Below are 21,242 nucleotides of genomic sequence, written 5' to 3'. Positions count from 1 at the left end.
TTAGTAGTAGCAACATTACATTAGTAGTGCCTGAAGTATTAGAACTAACATTAGTAGTACTAATATTTGCAATACTAGTATTAGTCATAGCCGTCTTAGTAGTATTAGCAGTGTTTGCTTGGATGCGGGTTCCCTTTTTTTGCCTACTTCACAGAGTGTTTATCAGAGATAGGATTCAAGGTCCATCCCATGGATGAATTCCGTTGCAGGTCTGCAAGAGAGATTTCATTTTAGAATTCCTGAGGTTTGGGATTTGTGACATCAAGAAAGGAAGCTTTCAAAGGACAAAATCCCTTGATGCTTGAGCCCTGCAAGCCCTTCCCCAAAGCAGCTCCTGCCCGAATGAACAGCCACAGAGCAGAATGCAGCTGCTGTAGCCACCAGAAGCACAGCCCACTGCTTCTCCCGCCCTCCCCACCCAGCCCTGGGAAGGTTATTGCTCGGGGCTGTAGCACGGTGGGAGGAAGAATATAATCCTGCTGGCAGCAATAACTGGCAGCATCCTCAGCCTCTACTGTGCTGATTTTGAAGATGAATTCTCTGTCCAACTGAATCGCAGAGAACCATCTGGGACACCAGACTTGAGGTTATCAGCATCATAGATGAGATACTTAGGAGCCTGGCCTGGTTTCTGCTGATACCAGCTCAGATAATTGCTGACACTCTTGTTGGCCCTGCAGATGATGTATGCGTCCTGTCTCAGGGACTCGGAGAGGAAGGCTGGAGACTGGGTCAGCCCCGTGTGCCAATGGACAGCTGGGTTGGAAGAAAAACACAAAGTCACCATTGTTTACCATGTCATACTCCATGTTCTTCCCAGAAGATTCTGGTGGCCCTGGTCTTCTAATCTGAGAACGCCTGGGTTTCCGATGGAAGGGGAGACCCTGGGTCAGGGATCCACAGGGAGGATCCCTGCGGAGATCCCACAGTCAAGAGGAGAGGACTCCCACTATCAAGTGGATGTCCCCTGTACTCCCTTCCTCACCTGGGAGACAGGCCAGCAGAAGGCAAAGGAGTTGGGTCAGGACTCCCATGTTCGATCCAAGGCCCAGCCCGAGGCTTTTTTTTTTTTTTTTTAATTTTTAACTTTGCCTCTATTTTTATTTTCTTTTTTTTTTTTAATTTCTTTTCAGCATAACAGTATTCATTGTTTTTGAACCACACCCAGTGCTCTATGCAATCCATGCCCTCTCAAATACCCACCACCTGGTTCCCCCAACCTCCTACTCCCCCGCCCCTTCAAAACCCTCAGATTGTTGCTCAGAGTCCTTAGTCTCTCATGGTTCACCTGCCCTTCCCATTTCCCTTAACTCCCTTCTCCCCGAATGTCTGAGCAGCCTCTTCATGAAGAAGATGCTGAAGAGCAGAAATGGGCTCTGTGGGAAACATACAAATCACTGAGGGGTTGGGCAGGTCAGCAGCAGGTGCAGAACCAGTGCCTCTTGAGGGATCACACAGACGCAGGGTTCATGTCCTGTCCTAGAGGAGCTTCTCCAAGCTGTTTCTCAGAAAAAAACTGACTCTGTATTTCGTGATCCTTGTTTGTCCTCAGAGTCTAAGAGTTTGTGATTAGAACAGGGGTTCTTCCTCCCAAGAATGAGGAAATAAAAGACGATGATTCTCTAAGACCTCACCTTTCCTATGAATACACACTTTTGACTGTGGGTTACCCAGGACATCATGCTCTAGAAAGGCCTATGAGGCTCCATCTTCATACCTTACCTTGGATAGATACCGTGAGCCCTGGGGGAGAATAGGGAAAAAGCTGATGCCTGGGAAGCAAGCCCCCCTCCCCCATACAGATACAGTGTTATCCTTAATACTATTACTTTTTTTATTCTCATAAATGACCCTAAGTTCTGTGAAATATATGTGGTGAAACCTAGATGCTGACTCCATTCTTAGTCTATTAACTATTCTTAGTTGAAAATTAGAAATGTATGTAAAAGTCTTTATTTCATCTGCCTTTGTGATTGAAAAGTTTTACTCAGAACTCGTTATATTACGATTACCTCTGTAGATCATCTGGGCTCACTGGGGCTCCCAGGATCATCACCCGCTTGGTTCAACATAAAATGCCCCAGAGCTGCTCTTCCCAGAAGACATCTACAGGGTTGCCCAGGCAGGATGCAGGTTATTGTGCATCACCTTCCAACCCAAGTACCTTGTGATTTTTTATTTGAGCTTTACATTGTAAGCCTGTAGGATTCCTTGGAGTGAGAGGTGTCTGTTTGTCTTATTTTTTCTTAGGTCAAGATCCACAGCACCTCAGATGTCCCCTCTCCCACTGGCAGCCTCTCAGGACCCACAGTTCCTCCCATACGGTTGCTCAGAAGGTGGCTGTCCATGTCCCTGTGTCCAGACACAGCCCTGAAGGTGAATTCCCTTCATAGCACACAACCGGCACTTGGAGATGAATCTTTACACTCCTGACCTCAGAACGTCAGGGTAATCTGTCCTCCCTCTCAATGGCTCTGGGGCCAAGAGGACCTGTGCTCTGTGTTCTGACTGAGAGTGCCTTTCCAACATGAGTCAGAGGCTGCATCATGCTCAACCTTTTCAAGAATTCCCTGCACAAATGCGGAGCTCTCTTAACTATCTCCATGTGATTTAAAATCAGACAAAAAGAAAACCACCACTTTATTCATATAAACTTCCTAATTTTGAAGTGTTTTTACATTCTTGCTAATTCCTAATATTCTTGAAATTTACTATATCTTGTCACCATATTCTTATAATATAAGGGGAAAAACATTAAAATGTTATCTACATTTAAGCATTTATGTTTATAGGTGACAGTGATCTATTTATTCTTTTTCATGTTATATTTTCATATCTTCAAATCAACATAAACTTTTCATAAAAAATGTAGAAAGATTATTCTCCATATGATCTAATCTAAAAGAAATAGTTCATGAGATTCAAACAAATTTGTAAAGCCAATGTATACCATGCAGAAACATTTTTATTCATCTTGTGATGCACTTAAGGGGAAAAAACTGTATCAAAGAATAGGTAATACTTCCAGTTCTAAAATAAGTAAGTCATGGGGATGTAAGGTACAGCATAGAAAATATAGCCAATGATACTTAATAAATTTGTATGGTGACAGATGGTAGCTCTTAACATGGTGAGCATTGCATAAGGTATAGAAATATCCAATCACTACATTGTATACCTGAAACTCATGTTGTATGTTAACAAAAATAAATAATAAATATATAAAATAGGTAATAGATTTTCATTCATTCTGTGGCTGTTGTAGTTCTACAACTTTGTTCTTAAATGTTGCTTTTACTTTTATTTGTCCATTAAGCTTCCATAAAAGTTTTAAAACCAACTTGTTCCTAATAGGTTAAGAAAATTTAAAAAAATGAATGACCAAGTTATGTCTCCATCAAAGACAGTATTTTGTCTTTCTCTTTGCTTTCTATGATACTGAAAACCTATGGAATTGTACAGGGCTTTAGGAATCAAGGAACTAAATCAGGGCCTTTTCCTTATAGATGTCATACAATGCTAGATTCATATCCCTGATCAGGGCCCTGGGGAGGTTGCTTTACTGACGTGTTGACATTAAAAATCAGCAGTGATGGAGTACCTCGGTGGCTCAGTCAGCTAAGTGTCAGACTCTTGATTTCAGCTCATGTCACAATCTCAGGGACGTGATATCAAGGTCTGCATCAGGTTCTGCACTGAGTGTGGAGACTGCTTAAGATTCTCTCTCCTTTTCTCCTTCTGCCCTTCTCCCTGGCCCCTCACCAGGAATTTTTAATTTTATCATTATTCTGAATTAATAATTCTATTAGTGCATTTGTCAACCTTAAACAAAAAATAGCCATTTATTTTACTAGCAAAATAAGCTTACTTGAGAAAATGAGAAGAATTGCAATTCCAGACAAAGGAAACTATGGCAAACCATGTCTGAGTCTGAAGAGGCAAAAGGAAGGTCCACTTTTATTATGCATTAGGAGATTGGAGAGGATTGTTTTTGAAAAAATGCTCAAGCAGGAAGTGAATTCCTGCATGAACGATGTCCTCCCTTGTCGAGAGAATTCTTACATTTATTCTTCCCTTCTGGTTATGCAGACGCTAACCAAGAAATGGTATGTGTAGGAGAACTTTCCAGCATAGGTGAGGTTTCCTTTACTCTTTTTTATCCAACAAAATCAATATTGTTTGTCAAGGAGAATAACCACAGGGGAGGTGTGTCTATGACTACTGTTCATAACACCCTCCTGTTAACAAGCATGTAATAGCTGTTTTCTTCTCCAGGGCAGCAGGGCATTACCGTTCTCACTGCCCTGTCCTTGTTGCCATGTCACTTCTCTACAGAGTCACGTGGAAAACCTGAATATAGAATAACATCTTTGTCAGGATTAGGAAATGTCATATTTCTCCCTCCCTTTTTTGTTTGAAGCTATTCTTCAATGAAGGTCATGATCAGAGTTCCTATTTGAGGGCTCTGAGCAATAGGGATAAAATCAAGAGGTATTTGTTAAGAAGGAGAGCCTGGGGACTCAGGAGTGCTCTGTAGAGTAGCTCGGTTTGTGCACTGCACTAATATGCCCAGCTAAAGGGAATTAATAGGGCTGAAATGATATGCTTTCTCTCAGAAGACTGAGTATTATCCTTTATGTCCCACTTGAGGACAAGTGGTATTACCCATGAATTCATTTTTCAATCAGTCTGTTTTATGTTTGTTGATTGGTAGTTTCATTTAGTTGTTATTTTCTCTGGAAATTACAAGAGCTGTGACCTCTGTCATGAGCGTATTAATAGATTTCACCATAAAATTAAAAAAAAAGATTGGATAATACCTCATACTTGGAATTCATGACATGAATGTGGACATAGAGATAATGGGGCTTTCATGGGATATAACAGTTTGTAGGAAGAAATAACTCCATTCAAACCGTTAAGAACTCCACTGAGTGAGAAAACATATATTCAGATAAGTATACCAATTATTGTATGATATAGAAACAAAGATTGTAAGGAAAATTCCTCAAGCCAGGTTAGTACCAAATCTGGTGCTGGACACTAGTTACTGGAGTCATATTAATCCATTTAATTAATAAGATAATTGTATAAACACATCAAAAATATATCTACATGTATGCATATTATACATATATACATATATATGCATATGGACATACATTCACATATATAATTTTATTTATTTACTTTAGATTTAATGACATTTACTAAGTCTGAATTATCTACAGAATTGGTCACCATTACTCTAAGTTTTCTTAGTTAGATGGTTCTACAATGGGGTGAATTTTACACTTTTAATTCAAATATTTTTTAAAAAAACATTTCTTTGTTCTGTATATATGTATGAATGGATTTTCAAGTATTTCTTTTTATGCCATTGTGTTTAATAAAACCTGTCAATTTCTATGCGAAGATGTGTAAAAACTGTGTTAGATCTTATACACTGTTTTAACAAACCAGTCAAAAACTCAGAGGCTTGCCATGCTAAACATTTGTTCCTAAAGTCATGGATATTCATGTTGACAATAATTTGAATAATGCACACAGGGCTCAGCTGTGTGGTTCTTCTGCAGGGAGATGAATGGTTCTCCAGCCTACGGATTGTGGCTGATCTGGGGCCAAGACAGAGTGTGGTGACTACCCATGGCACATCATTCTCATGGCAAGCTGTCGGAGGGTACAGAAGCCACAAAACAAACAAATCCAAGTCTAGTTATTCTGACTAAATTGCATATAATTTTGATTTATTCCTACTGTGGTCTTTGTAATTCTTTAAATTTGTACAAATCCTTATTCTATTTATTTTTTAGGTTATGTGGTCATGTTGTTTCCAAATAATTATATTTTTCAATATTTTCAGTCTAAAAAGAAATTTGTAATTTAATTTTGTATGAATTAGAAAGTAAATTTGGAGGGTTTTTTGACTTGTGGCTTTAATTCAACAGGTGGCTTTCAATAGAAATGTCTTAAATGAAAATAGAAAATTAAAGAAAGACTTGTTTAGGGGAAGTAAAAATGCTGTACAACAGAGCATCTTAAGCCTTACACAGCTCTCCTGCCATCTTGTGAAAATGGAGAGCCATGTGAGTAGGTATCAGGTGGAGACAGCTATTTCGCATGTGTCACAAGCTTTCAGGGTTGTCGATGATGATGTTAATAAAGCATTTTAAGCAACAAGGTATTCTTATATTAAGAAAAAACAATGCTTCATTCACATTTATTTTTTTTAATCACAAAAATCCTTCATTGTCAAGTTATTTCTATATACATGACACAATTTCCTCATTCTTCTGTTCCCTCTGTCACTTAACAAAATCTTCTTGTTATGACCTAATGATGATTGCTAGAAGCATATTCAAACATATTCTGGAACCTGCCCCTAACTGGCCAACTTCTGAGAGATGTGAAAACAGTGACCGTCCCCAGCTGTCTTCTGTCAACTCCCTGTCACCAAAATCACTTCTGGAAGCACTTTTCCCAGAGTCCCCTTTCCTCTCTGGTTCCCTATGGAGTTGCTCACGAGGCACCTTACCCTAGATCTGGAGGTCAGAACAGAAGGATTCAATGCCTTCCATCAGCACCTGCAGGCAGGTGAATGATAAGCGAGAGACCAGAGAATAACCTGGGAAGGGGCTGCATCAGGGCCTCCATCGCTGGCCCTCCTAGACAGACCTGAGGACCATGTGGCTAGGCAGCCTGTATCTCCAATGGTATAAATTCTCTTACTTACAGGGGATCACTGAGGAATCACCGTTTCTAGTGTCTACTTCCCTTATTACTATATTCCCAAGCCGTTGAAAGAGTGACATTTAGACATTACTTCCCTATAGGAAGCAATTCCTGCTTGGAATACCTAGAGTGGCTTCTCTTTTGCTGTATAAACCCCAGCGAATGCCATCACCCACAGTCCTCAGGTGTAATGATCTGGGGAAAGGGAGTAAGCCAGGGGGCCAGGAATCCTCCTTGCCATTCTCCCAAAGTCCCCATGACCTCCAAATTGTGGCTGCCTCTGAGAAACTGTCTAAGCAGTTGCAGGCGTTAAAGGAGCAGTGGGGGCAGCCCAGCCCCTCACATCTCATTCCCTGCTGGTTTATGTTCTGACCTGTAACACTGTGGGTGGGTAGCTGTTAGACTGCAGGCAATAGTAGGTCCCAGCATCTTCAGGCTCCAGGCTGCTAATGGTGACAGTGAAGTCTGTCCCAGACCCACTGCTGCTAATCCGTGATGGGACCCCAGTTTCCAACTTGGATGATTCATAGATGAGGAGCTTAGGAGCCCTCCCTGGCTCCTGCTGATGCCAGGCTAACCACTTGTTAATGTTCTGACTGGCCCGGCAGGTGATGCTGACTCCTTCTTTTGGAGCCATGGACAGGATGGCAGGAGACTGGGTCAGCACAGTCTCATGGGATTCAGCCATGGGAGGCTGAAACCACAGGAAATATTAGCAGAGCCTCAGGATATGTACATGGAAGTCACCAGTATCTAGTTAGGTGGGACAGAGAATGCTTTTTATTCTTAAAATAAGCTAAATTCATCTATGGAAGGATTCCCAATGAAGAAAGAAAATGAGGCATAGAAAATCATACCCCACTTTAATCTGCTTTGTCCAAATATTCTACCTGGGACCTAGAGGAGCAGAAGGCCAAGAAGCTGTGATGGAGCCACCATCTTGCTGCTTTCCAGAGACTCTGTTATTAGACTCTGAGTGGCAGAAGCACTCCAGATCTAAGAGGAAGAATATATGCAAATTATGGGGCATTCATATTGCTTAAAATACTCAATAATTAAGCTTATCAGAAGAATACCCCCTCTGGGCCCCATTCTTTTCTGGGTGTGTTGTCTCCCTCTTCTGGCCTGTGGAGGTTTTGAAAGTGCTTACCCCATGCTTGGCCAAATACAAGGTCTACCAGCAGGGGGCATGGCATATGATGTAATGCAGTTCTCTGGTGGACATTGCTTTCACCTGCAGTGAAGAGCTAGTCACATCCTCAGTCTTGGCCCAGGGCTATGTTAACTCGCTGCTCTCTGCTACAGTGCATTGTATAAACATCCACCAGAGCATCCTGACAGGCCATACTCTGTCAATTACATCCTGTTAAGTGCACACCATGAGCGACAAGTGGTGAGGACTTCACTATTCACTATTCACTATTTCACTATTTGGAAAAACACATGTGCTCCAACAGAGGGATCAAACCCTACAAAAATTCGTTTGGGCCCCCTCCCTGGTTGCTGTGTCAGGGGTCCAGATATCTGAGGAGTGCGGCACATCCTCTCTGAGGTAAAGGACAAGTGCTTTCATCTTGTACCTCCCACCACTGTGGTTGAAGCACACTACCTTGTTGAGTGTTGAGACAACACATTCCACACTTGGATAAGTTACATCATTCCATTTATCAGCTAATTTTGAAGTCACTAGTGTAGAGTGGACGCAAAGCCAGGAGGGACTCTGTATCAGGTTTAGGTCTCGATGCAAGTGGGTCTATGACCTCTCCTATCATTTGGTGGTACCTGCATCTGTGTTCAGAAAGGACGCTGTGAACACACTGGCAAGCCCAGATGAAGACTCATCGATAGCATAGACTTCCTGGTTCTTCGGCAGGACTTGGCCCTTCTCAAAAACAACCTATGCACTGTTCAACAAGTAGTTCCTAGCATAGTACAAGTCCTAGTAGACCTGTCCATGGCACATCAATTAACCGTGTGACAGAGCTGATCGTCCTAAACCAGAAATGTCAGACACACCAGATTCTAAGATTGGGTGGAGACCAGCAGCAGACAATCTCAGAAAAGAGATAGTATTTTCTTTAGTATTGGATCCAAGCAGATTCAGCGGGCACACGATTTATAGGACAAGAGTTTCAGATCACCACAATACATAGCACTCTTGCCCAAACATCCCTGCACAAGCTTCTATTTTCAGCCTCATGAGGCTTTATATTTAATGCATTTTCTTATTTCTGCATTCTTGCTGCTCCAGCCAGGAAGGGACTGTCTCTCCCAAAATTAGCTAATTCTCAGAGGCAGTAAAAGACTTGCCCAAGGGGATATGCAAGACAGACAATCCTGTTTCCAAATCCTTACTCTCTTCCTGTCAATGAGACCAACAATCTGTGACATTTCCCTCTACCCAAATTCCCCTGGGTACCAGAGGACAAGGGGCACAGCTATAGTCTGCAGCCCTCTGAAATATTAAAACTCCCCAATCTTATGTCTAAGTAGCTTATTGACTTTGCTTCTCCATTATTCCTCATGAAATACACAGTAAAAAATACAGGCCAGCAGTACTTCTCTCTGTATACTTTTTTCACCTCAGTACTACCTGTGTCGCCGGGTGGCATGCTGTGTGTTCTGTTTCCAGGGGACTATGAGTATAATAAAAACTTCTTACTGCATTGTAATAGCTTTCCGGTCTTGGTTTCTTACCACATGTGATTAAAGATGCAGGGCCTGCCAACCAGCTAATAGCAGAGTAAGGACTCCAGGTTCTGCCCAGGTTCGCATGATATGTTGATGTAAGTTAAACTGGACAGCCCCCATACCATTCCGTAATGAAATAAGATTTTTTTTTAGTAGATGCTCAGAGAGCACAAATGGTCATTGACTTAATGTGGCCGGGAAAGTGGCCTGAAGTAAGGATATGGATGCCGTACGGGGTGGCTGGCTAGGAAGGATCTGTTAGGAGGAGAGTGAAAGGATAAAGGAGGAAAGATCAGAAGCAAGAAATTACCCAGTCTAATCAAAATGAGAAACTTAGCTAAAAGCAAGTCAAAGCAAAACAAAACCCCAAAATCAAAACCAACAACAACAAAACCCTACAGTGTCTGGGATACATGGGACCAAGCAGAAGATCTAACATTTGTGCCACTGGAATCCTAGAAAGAGTGGGGAGAGAGGATGGAGATGAAAAATATTTTGAACAAGTAATTACTCAAAAATTTTCACATTTAACAGACCCCCAACAGCATAATCCTGAAGAAATATATGTCAAGACACATCAAATTAACATTTCTGAGCACTAAAGAAAAAGGAAAAATATCATAGGATGAAAGAGAAAAATCACACCTACTCAGAGGAAAACACCTCGAATGTCAGAGGATTTCTATTCAGAAACCATGTGGACCAGAAGGAAATGATGTCAAAATTTCTTTTTCTAGATATAAATTGACATATAACATTGTGTAAATTTAAGTTTTACACAATGTGATAATTTGATCTATGTTTATATTGTGAAATGATTACCAACATAAGGAGAGTTAATGCAACCTTCACTTCACATAATTATCCTTCTTGTTTTACTTATTTACTTTTTTGTGGTGAGAACATTGAAGGTCTCATCTCTTAGTAACCTTCCAGTGCAATATAGTACTGTTAACTACAGTCACCTTGCTGTACATGAGACCAGCAGAAATTGTTTTATATACAGTAATTTGTACCCTGTGATCAACATCTCCCCTATTTTTCTCACCACCCAGCCCCTGGCAACCACCAATCTACTCTGTGTATCCATATATTTGGCTTTTTTAGATTCCACATGGAAGTGATATTATACATAATATGTTTCTCTGTCTTCCTTATTTCATGTAGCATATTACTTTCAAGTTTCATCCATGTTGTCCCAAATGGCAAGATTCCCTTCCCTTTCATGGCTGAGTAGTATTTCATTGTTGCATATACATGTCTAACACAGTTTCTTTATCCATTTATCTGTCAATGGACACTTAGGTTGTTTCCATATCCTGGTTGTTTTAAATAATGCTTCAATGGACCCAGTGGTGCATATATATTTTCAAATACCCAAAAGTGGAATAGCTGGATCATAGGGTGGTTAAGTTTCTGAGGAAGCTCCTTACTCTTATCCATAGTGGCTGCACTAATTCGCATCCCGAACACCACCACCTGAGGGCATTTCACCTTATCCTCTCCTTATCATCTTTCTCCATATCCTCTATAACCCTTGGTATTTCTTGCCTTTTTTTTTTCTTTTTTGGGGGGTAACTAGATACTGAATTTTATCAAATACTTTTTCTGCATCTGTTGAGACAATCTTATCATTTTTACCCTTAATTTTGTTCCTGGGATGTATCACGCTGATTATTTTATGGATATTGAAACATCCCTTGCATCTCTAAAATATATCTTACTTGATCATGGTGTATGATTCTTTTACTGTATTATTGAATTTGGTTTGCTAACATTTCGTGGAGGATTTTTGCATCAATGTTCATCAGGGATATCGGCTTCTGTTCTGGACACCAAGAGCTACAGCCTTGTCTCCCATGCCCTCCTGCTCCAGGCAGGGCTGGTCCCCCAGAATGAGATCTGGAAGGGGAGGTAGAAGCAAATAGCTCGGGCTCCGCAAAAATGCAGACACATGACAATGTGGATGTTCAGCTTGCTCCAAACTGCACGTAGGTGAACAAATGTTTAATTTCAAACCCTATTATTTGCCCTATAAGTATGGCCCTTAGGGAGATGGTCCCCTGGAAGTGTCCCCTGAGGGGAGGATGCTACACCCAGGCTTCTTAGTTGGGACTGCAACCTGGCTGTCTCCACGGGGCTTCCCCAGCTGGTGAGGTGGTTCTGTTATAAGTACCTGATATGAGGTAAAGTGGCCTTATTCTCATTTCCTGCCTACTATTCCCTTCCTGTATGTGTAAATTCCTTTCCTCTTCTGTTTCTATGCTTCTGTAATAATAATAAAGTTTCCTTTCCTTTAGAAAGTGAAACAAAGCTGTGGTGAATCTTTTGTGCAGCATGGGAGGGGACTCTGTGTTGTGGTAAGGGCTCCTGATGAAGATGTTCATCACACTAAAAAATACCTTGGCAGCAACATCTAAACTGGCATTGACGACTCCACTGGGCACTCTAGCCTACTTACATTGACACATAAAATTAACCATCATCAGGGGCAAATGGCGGGGTGGAGTGATGAGAGAATTGATCCTTTGGGAGGGTGAGACGTGGATCCCCAGGCAGGGTCTACTTGATACAGGTTTTGTCTGGGTTTAGGAAATGTCTCATGTCACGAAGCAGTGCAGGGGCCACGGGGACCCAAGGAACAGCCAGGCTGCCACTTGACAGATGAAGCCTCAGGCATCTGCCCCACTCAGAGGAACGATGGCAGAAGTGTTGTGGTTGGACTTGCAGTGCGCCCGAAGCCTCCACAGCCTCTGCCCTATTCACTGGGACTGCGTGCTTGGTGTTTTAAGGGAATCCCACCCATGCCCTTTTCCCTCTGCTTACGAAGGAACAGCAGGACAAGGAACAGGTGCAGGGAAGTTTATATGGAGCCCAAGCAACCCTGCGCTGACTTCTCAAAACACTGGAGGGAACTGAATTTTCTTGAAGGCACCTAGATTTCATTCATTGATTAATTCAATAACAACAACAACAACAACAACAACAAAAAACAGAAATATTGAACTGAAAAGATAGAATAACTAAAGTTCAGGATTCATTCTTCCCCTAGATCCAATGAGGGTCCCACATGTCGCCCGGAGTGAGGACATTCTGGGCCTGTCTTCCATATCTCATGTCACTGGAACTTGCAAGCTCCAGGGCCAATGCTCAAGTGTTTGCCACGTTCTTACCCATCTGCAGGAGAAAAATGGCTTCAGAGCTTGATGTTTTCCAGTCAGCGGTTTTATAAAAAGCTGGGCCCAAAGCTCTCCCCTTTCTTTTTGTACCTTCCAATTCTTTTGCCCCTCCCTGCCTCACATTATTTGTTTCCCAGCATGTTTTGTTATTTTACCAGGATTATTGATACGAAGAGCCAAGCTCATCATTTCTGGACACAGAACCCATTTAAAGACATTTTTAAATTGAAAATGGAAGCTCTTCATTTGGACTTGTAGCAGTTTGTCATTTTAGAACTAAGTTGTTCTCAGAGCTTCTAAGTTGACATTTGTGTGTTCCTGTCATACAACTTTATTTTGGAGTTATTTTTGGCTCCTTACATTTCCACTGGGCACTTTCACAACCCATTGCTTATGAGATTTGCATCTGTTCTCGCTGACTGCTTTGCATAAGCCCCTCCAGGCCCAGACCAGCAGCGTAGGCTGTATAAAAAGGGCCTTTGCCACATGAGCTGAGCTGCATCAGGCAGGCAGGGGCAGCAAGATGGTGTCACAGAGGCAGGTCTTCCTATGCTTGTTCCTATGGGTCTCAGGTAAGAAGCTGAAAAGTGTCATAATCCTTCTGGAGTAGTGTCATTTTAAACAACTTTTTAAGATATATAATGAAAAACACTGGTTATTTCCAAAATAGACCCAATGATGTACTGCCATGTGGTACCATTAGGAAGCACGTTTGCAATGACATATTTCAGTGTGACTGGGATAAAGTGTGTCTGTATCACCATTTTTCTGATTGCAGGTGCCCATGGGGACATCACGATGACTCAGTCTCCAGGCTCCCTGGCTGTGTCTCCAGGTCAGCGGGTCACCATGAACTGCAGAGCCAGTCAGAGTGTTAGAAACTATGTAAACTGGTACCAGCAGAAACCTGGGCAGGCTCCCAGGCTCCTCATCTATGCTGCATCCAGCAGGGCCACGGGCATCCCAGACCGGTTCAGCGGCAGTGGGTCTGGGACAGACTTCACCCTCACCATCAGCAACCTCCAGGCCGAAGATGTGGGGGACTATTACTGCCAGCAGGGTTATAGCTATCCACCCACAGTGCTTCAGCCTCGAACACAAACCTGCTTCCTGGGGCCGTGGGTCAAGGAGGCTTTGCTGCACCAGCTGCTTCCTCTTCGCTCAGGGCTGTTCCGTTATCTGCCTGAGAAGTCACGTCTCCTGACTTACTCCTTGGAGGGCTTGTAAGGCCCAGGAGAAAATGAAGGGTCGAACTTTTCCTCCATCCCCCACCCTTTTTTAAAAAATGATTTTATTTATTAATTTACCAGAGAGAGAGAGCACAAGAGGGGGAAGCAGGAGACAGAGGGAGAAGCAGGCTCCCCACTGAGCAGGGAACCCAATGAGGGACTCCTTCAAGATGCTGGGATCATGACCTGAGCTGAAGGCAGCCACTTAACCAACTGAGCCACCCAGGCATCCCTCCTGCATCCCTCTTTGCGGGAGGTTAATGAATATAAATGCTGTGAAGTTGTAGGGAAGGTGCCGGAAATTTTTGTGCCCCAGGAAGATGCGTGTTTCCCACGGTCCCACGGCAGAAGTGAGCCAGGAAGCTTTGTCCTTACCTCTGACAAAGGGCCATGAACTTTACACCCCAGGGTCAGTTCTCTCTTCCTGCTCCTCTTGGACTCTGGGACATTTCTCTTTTATTTCCTTATTTCCTTTTACTCACCCTCCATCACCCTCCCACTCTGAACCTTCCCAGGATGAAACCTTTGAGCTCTCCTATTCAGAATCTCCCACGTGGAAGGTAGTGTCCCTCTCGCTTTTTCCTTCCATGGGCCCTGTTTCCCAGCCTTCCTGGGCAGTGTCCTGGACATTCATTTCTGCTCCAGCTCCTTTCCTACCTCCCTTCTCTCTCTTCTCTGTTTCTCCCAAGCTTACTCATTCTCACAAAGGCAATTCTTTTCTTTTTTTTATTAAGATTTCTATTTATTGCTGGGGTGGCATGGCCAAGGGAGATGGAGAGAATCTCAGGCACTCACCCTGTTGAGTGGAGACCTGAAGCCCGCTCCATCTCACATGCCTGAGATCATGAGCTGAGCTGAAACCAGGAGTCAGACACTGAACAGACTGAGCCACCCAGGTGTTCTGATGCCCTCACTCTTAAACTCTGTTACTTTAGGAACATGGGATGCTGTGCCTCAGCACCTTTTTTCACCACTTGTCACCTTTTTCTTTAATGTCATCCCTTGGGCATTCAGGTCTAATCTTGTGACTGAAGGAAATCACGGCTCTAAGTGTGCCATAACTTGAGTCCCTTGGAAAACAGTTCATGAGCATGTCCAAGTCTGTGTGAAAATGGAGAATTTCTTAGCATTTTAGTATTATTTCCTCACCTCCTTCTGAAATACATGGGTTGATGTACTATAGCTTCGGGAAAGACCGCAGCAAACTTGGTCAGTGTGGTCTAAATGCATTTGCCTATGAAACACCTTCTCTTAATAATTAGAAACCTACTTCAAGGATTGCTATTAAAGGATCCATTTCTCTCATTCAAGGTATGTTTTCTGAGGGCTTCCTCTGTGTGCAGAGCAAAGACATCTGCTTTCGCCCCAGCTAGGAGAGCCAGGCGATAATCAATGGCATCAGTAAACATTTACTACATTGTGTTGGAGGGGCTATAATGAAAAGTAATGGAAGGAAGGGAATAAAAGCTTACTGAGTAAGAGTGAGTAGAAACTTAAAATCAGATGATATATTAGTTAGCTAGCACCATTTGATAAATCACCCACAAAATACAGTGGCTTAAAATGGTAGCATGTTTGTTGCTGTCATGTTTATTGGTTGGCTGGGCAGTTCTGCTAATATGGGCCCAGGCTTGATTGATCTTGATTGATCTTGGCTGGCTTGCTCGTGTGCTTAAAGTTGGCTGAACCAGGAAGGTCAACGGATGCTCCTGATGTAGAAAGGCTCACATTTCTTTCCTCTCTTTCACATTTCTAGTTGGGGGAGGGTGCTGACCATCTTGACCTAGGAAATAGGAAATGGCATACTTGGCTTTAAATGAGGATGGAGGAGGAGCTGTTAGAACCTGAAGAAGGAAAGAGAAAGAGTGAAGACTGATGAGACCAGGGAAGTACAGTATGATTGTGGGGCAGGGTGAAGGGCCTCAGGAGGTGAGTGGTCATGAATCAAAGTTGGAGCCATGGGGATTGCTGTGTGTTTTCCTCCAGCAGGCATGTGGAGGGTTGGGACTTTGTACATGAAATGAAACAATGGAAGGCTGAGGAAGAACTTGCATATAAGGAGTTGTTATAAAGAAGGATCATGGAATTCAGCTGAGGAAGGAGGGAAATGAGACATGAAGGGCTTAAAGACAAGAAAATATAGGAAGGTCAATAGATTCATTAAAAGCTAATTTTCAGAAAACAATAAATTATGACTCTCATCAAGACATAGTAATGACAAACACGTGTTGTATTATTTTACTCATATGCTGTGAGGGAACTAGGAAGATGTAAGTGGATAAAGGAAAAGTCAAAAGGAACGAAGTGCAGAGAGAGGCAAGCTAGTTCTCCAAGGAGAGGTAAGATGTCAGTTAAGTCACTACCAAACAGTGCAGAATCATTCATCTATCAGTTATCAACATTTCATAAAAAGTTGCAAGATAGCTCAAAGATAATGACTAGGGTTGGACCCTGATAACCTGGAAAGATATGCTACAGACATGCCAAATTTTCCATGGAAACACAAGATATATTTTTCCTATAGATTTCAGGTCTTACTGTAATTAAAGCCAGAAATTATTGGCAGTGCATACCCAGTGGATTGAACTGCAGAGTTTTTAGAATGGGTCAAGGCTGAGATACTCAACATTTTAAAAAAACATACATTTATTTATTTACATTTTTTTATTTAGTTGAGAGAGAGAGAGTGGGAGAGAACACCCAAGGGCATGAGCAGGAGAGTGGCAAATGGAGAAGGAGAAGCAGACTCCCCACTGAGCAGGGCTCCATCCCAGGACCCCAGGATCATGGCCTGAGCTGAAGGCAGAGGCTCAACCGATTGAGCCACCCAGGCGCCCCTGAGATGCTCAGCATTGTAACGGTGGAGAACTTGTCATGATTTTCTGATGGTGCACCTAAGGCATGGCCCTGAGAATGACTGATCAAGATTGGGTGGGGAAGAGACGATTAGAGGAGGGTCAGCCAAACAACTGAGAGAGCAGGTAATGGAAGAGTCATATACTGAGTACGCTGAAACCACCAGCAATTGTGTCAGGCTGAGAGAGGCTGTAGGAAGCTGGAAATAAAATATTCCAAGAAAAAGGAGAGACTTTGGGGCTGGTGTTTGTCTGCAATAAGGGGTGATCCTAGAGTGGCATAGTCTACCTATCTTGATTTCAAAAACTGTTCTTCCATTTTATGGGAAGGCCTAGAAGTCTAGAAGAGGCAGAAGGGAGTGAGAGAAGTTCTGTGAGCAGGCTGCCAGGGAAACACAGAAGCTCAGGGCACTTTTAGAAGAAAGGCAAGCTATTGTGTATCTCTGTGGTTTAGAGGATGAGGGTTGAGGGAGAAGGTGTCCAGGTGGTGAGTCCTTTATATCTCCTGTCTTCCATATTTTTTGTTTGCCTCCCTCTTATAATCTGTTTCACTGTTCTTTCCAAATTTAAAATATTTTCTAGTGACAAAAGCAACCTGCTCTTTGCTCCTGGTTTTGTACTAGAAGTCTTTTTTTTTTTTAATGTTAAAAATATGTTGGGGGAAAAATGATGTGCATTGGTTCCAGCACAAGGATAGATCGAGATCTAGTGTTTTCTCCTTTGTGAAATATTTTTCTCTGGATTAAAATTTAAATGGCAAAGTCAGGACCTCGATCTAGAAGCCAGATTTCTACATATTTCTACATATAAATGAAATCATATAGTGTTTGCCTTTCTCTGGACTTACTTCACCTCACAATACCCTATTGGTCCATCCATGTTGTGCCAAATGGCTAGATTTCATTCTTTTTTATGGCTGAATAATATTTCATTGTATATATGGACATCGTCTTTTCAGGATTAGGAGCTTATATCTGCTATGGGTTTACAAGTCTGTTTAGGAGCTTGAAGAAAAAGTTTTACTAATCCTTCTCAGCCATATTTCCTGTGAGGTTAGTGTGTATAGAATGTTATCTAGAGAATATAGCACAAAAACAGTTAGTGTAACTGGGAAAGAAGAAATTCAGAGAGTGGGAAAATAAGCAATAATAAATTCTGAAGGATATCAAATATTATCCTACGGAAAATATCACAGAATTTCATAGCTCAAAAATGTATGTAATTGTGTTGCCACAAATAAGCATCAGGTTTCTTTTTTTTTTTTTAAAGATTTTTTTTTAAGATTTTATTTATTTATTTGACAGAGAGAGATCAGAAGCAGGCAGAGAGGCAGGCAGAGAGAGAGAGAAAGAAGCAGGCTCCCGGCCGAGCAGAGAGCCCGATGCGGGGCTCGATCCCAGGACCCTGGGATCATGACCTGAGCCGAAGGCAGAGGCTTAACCCGCTGAGCCACCCAGGTGCCCCTGCATCAGGTTTCTGATGATGGCAAAGTAACTCTTCCTGACCTCTACACACAAGCCAGGAGTGTCAGGTTAAGATTCATGGCAGCTCTGCCTGCCAGCTCACTGCTCAGCCCACAGGCTGATCATGTCCCTTCTGTAGCTGGTTGTGCCCCACTGAGGCTGTTGCTGTCAAGGGGCCCAGACTTGGTCCAGAGCACTCAGCTGTACGTTACTGCCCTGAGTTCCCCAGCACCTGCCTCTGATGCCAGCTCAGAAACTCTGCTGTGCCATTCCCGCTCAGGCAACACACATGCCCAGTGGGGACCGCCAAACAGAGAGGTTTGTGTTCGGGGCTGAACCACTGTGGGAGGCTCATGTGTACCTTGCTTGCAGTAATAAACTCCCACATTGTCAGCCTCCACCCTGCTGATGGTCAGGGTGAAATCTGTCCCTGACCTGCTGCCCCTGAACCTGTCTGGGACCCCAGTGAAATGGTTGGAAACCTTGCCGATCAGGCCCTGTGGGGACTGGCCTGGCTTCTGCCAGAATCAACTCAAATAGGTGTTCCCATTACTGTGTAGGAGGTTCTGACTGACCCTACAGGAGATGGAGGCCAGCTCTTTGGGGTGACGGACAGTGAGACCTCTCAATGGACCCTACAGCAATGAGAGATAAGTTCAGGTTATGGAGAAACATTATGAGCCATTATTATGAATTTGAATTTTATTTACATTAGGCAAAATCATATTTTGTGATTGGATTCCTACTGTAAATATATCCAGTTTCCATGGATAACCCAAGAATTGTAGAGCACAGAGTAGCTACAGTTATTTTTTTCCCCCGCATCTCACTAAAGCACTATTCTTTGTTCCTTTTAATTTCTCATAATTTTCTCGGATTTCAAAACTAAATTCCCATCTTGGAGCACAATCTCACCCCTGGACAGAACACACATGGGGAGTAACAGCACCCAGACAGCTCACCTTCCCCACCACAATCTCCCATCTCATTCCCCCTCTGCTCTTACCTGGTACCCAGAGCATCAGCAGCCCCAGGAGCCGAGAGGTGAACCTCATTTTGAGAACCTGAACTGTTGAGCCCTAGAGTGAGATTTTGTACCATAGCTGGAAGAATTATTATGTAACAATGGTAGTGTTAGTAAACCCTGAGCTCTATGAAGGGACTTGGGTGATGATGACAAGTTGTGACAGAACTAAGACTAATAGCCCATGTCCTGTATGTTACTAGTTGTCATTTTATTTACTCTTTCATGTGTTTTCTCCCTTGATCTCGTCTTAGAGTGCTAGCCAAGCAATCCTGAATCGTTTATTCTTGAAAATGCTGGCCCTCCTAACGAATCCTGCTGGTGAATGATTCAGAAAGTTACACCACTGGAAATGAAAAAAATCAGGAAAAAAACAAATAGGCCAATTTTAGATAATATCATAAATCTTATGATGAGTTTGAAAACTATTCATTACACATGTTAAATTAAGAGTCAGAGTAGCTAACACTGTGTGTCAAATATACTAAGGAAATCAGAATCACATTACCTATTACCACATGTGAAACCTCATAGTGTGGAAATTTGGCTGAAAATTATTCATCCATCATGTTTATTTGCTGTGTATCAGTTTTGAAACTATTTTTTGTACAATGTATTCCTACTAATGCTTGAACTTCAAAAATATTTCCTATAAAACTTAACATGAAAACTTTAAAAGTCTTCTTTTGTGTTTGGTTGTTTATCTCAGAATTTCTTGCCCTGAAATACTTAAAAAATGCAAAATCCTTCTAGAGCTACTTTCTTGACAGAGAAGGCTTTGAAACTTTCCTCTGCTAACTGTAGACTGAAGAAAGACTGTTCCTAATTCCTAACAGGAGTCTTTATCTCCTGTGTATATAGGAACTTTGTTGTATCCTGGACAATAAAAGTGACTTCATCAACATTGGTCATTGCACACCACACAGAAATCATCGGCATCTGTAAGGGATGTAAGGAGAACCTCCATGAGGTCCAGGTGGGGAACAGGACTCTAGGAGTCTCTGATCTTGACCAACATCACCTCAAGGAGCAAGGACTTACACAGGTGGGTTTCGTTGCACTTTTGTCTCTTTGCCAGGGGACTTCCCTTTGGAATCTATAAAACTGGAAGCCAGTGTGTCACTTGGAATGAATCTCTTGCTACTTTGTTTATGTGAGTCCATTATTCTGGGGTCAGGGTGTGTGGGTGGGGAGTGTGATGCTGTTATACATTCTATAGGACTTGATCTATACATTTTCTCAGCCAAACAGCACAAACTTTTAATGCTTTGGTGAACTTGAAAGACAACAGACCTGTGTGTGACTGAGCCCAAATGGAGGTCCTCTCTGCCACCCAGCAGAAGGAGGGTCTCCAACAGGAGGTCTGTTGTGTAGATTCTTGGGACCGGTGACTGAAATGGGTCACCTTTTCTAAATAACTGCAAATACTCACCCACTAGAAGATGAACGCACAAAGAGTAGTTTTGGCTCCAGGCAGCTCCCATATATATGTGAATGTGTTGATCTTCTGACAGTTATTTCTGAACCATGTGAAGCAGGTGATTTATGAGATTCAATGATCTAGATATTTCAAAACCCTGATCTCCGTATACGTAATCTGAATTCCTTCCCAATATTGTCATTTCTCTTCTTTGTTCTTTTGGAAGAAGTAAATAACTAAATGACTTTTGTAGGACCAAGATTCATGTGAGTCCTTTGAAGAAATGGGAGCAATGTCTTATGTCGGCTGTGAAGGTTCTTCTTGTATCGATGCTAATCCTTGGTCAGGGTCCCCAGTCCCCACACTCTAATCGGGGAAAGTGAGACAGAAGTTCCCTTTGACCACAGGCCACCTCAAAATCCCTCTCTTTAATAAACTTTTAACTCTGTGTAGCAATTTGCATCCCCAACCCCAAAGTGTCTCCTGTGAGGGATGGAACTTCTGTCCTGAGGTGTTCTTATGGACGCCTACAGCTTTCTTGTCAGTTAACAAATATTCTTCCACTGCTTTAATTTGAGATGAACTGTTTGTTTGTTGTGTGTTTGCTTTTTCCCTGCGGAAGGTTTGCTCCCTTGTCTCCTACGCCAGA

The 21,242-nt window shown here is 42.5% G+C and overlaps 3 gene segments (V, D, J or C); 1 reads left to right on the top strand and 2 right to left on the bottom strand.

The window, feature by feature from the left end:
- The window catches only part of LOC309870879 (immunoglobulin kappa variable 4-1-like), a 73,947-nt gene extending 60,103 nt beyond the window's left edge, over window positions 1–13,844 (top strand). The window contains exon 4 of the V gene segment in view: window positions 13,381–13,844.
- Window positions 438–19,252, bottom strand: LOC309870883 (immunoglobulin kappa variable 1-9-like). The segment is given in 3 exons: window positions 19,156–19,252; window positions 7,669–7,728; window positions 438–756 (listed from the first exon to the last, which is right to left on the bottom strand).
- Window positions 13,385–21,242, bottom strand: part of LOC309870880 (immunoglobulin kappa variable 1D-12-like) — a 38,151-nt gene continuing 30,293 nt past the window's right edge. Inside the window, exon 3 of the V gene segment in view lies at window positions 13,385–13,705.

This window comes from Mustela nivalis (genome assembly GCF_964662115.1).
Source record: "Mustela nivalis genome assembly, chromosome: 8".
Classification (NCBI taxonomy): Eukaryota; Metazoa; Chordata; class Mammalia; order Carnivora; family Mustelidae; genus Mustela; species Mustela nivalis.
The sequence above is the reverse complement of the archived record's forward strand: the minus strand, read 5'-3'. Positions and strand labels throughout refer to the sequence as shown.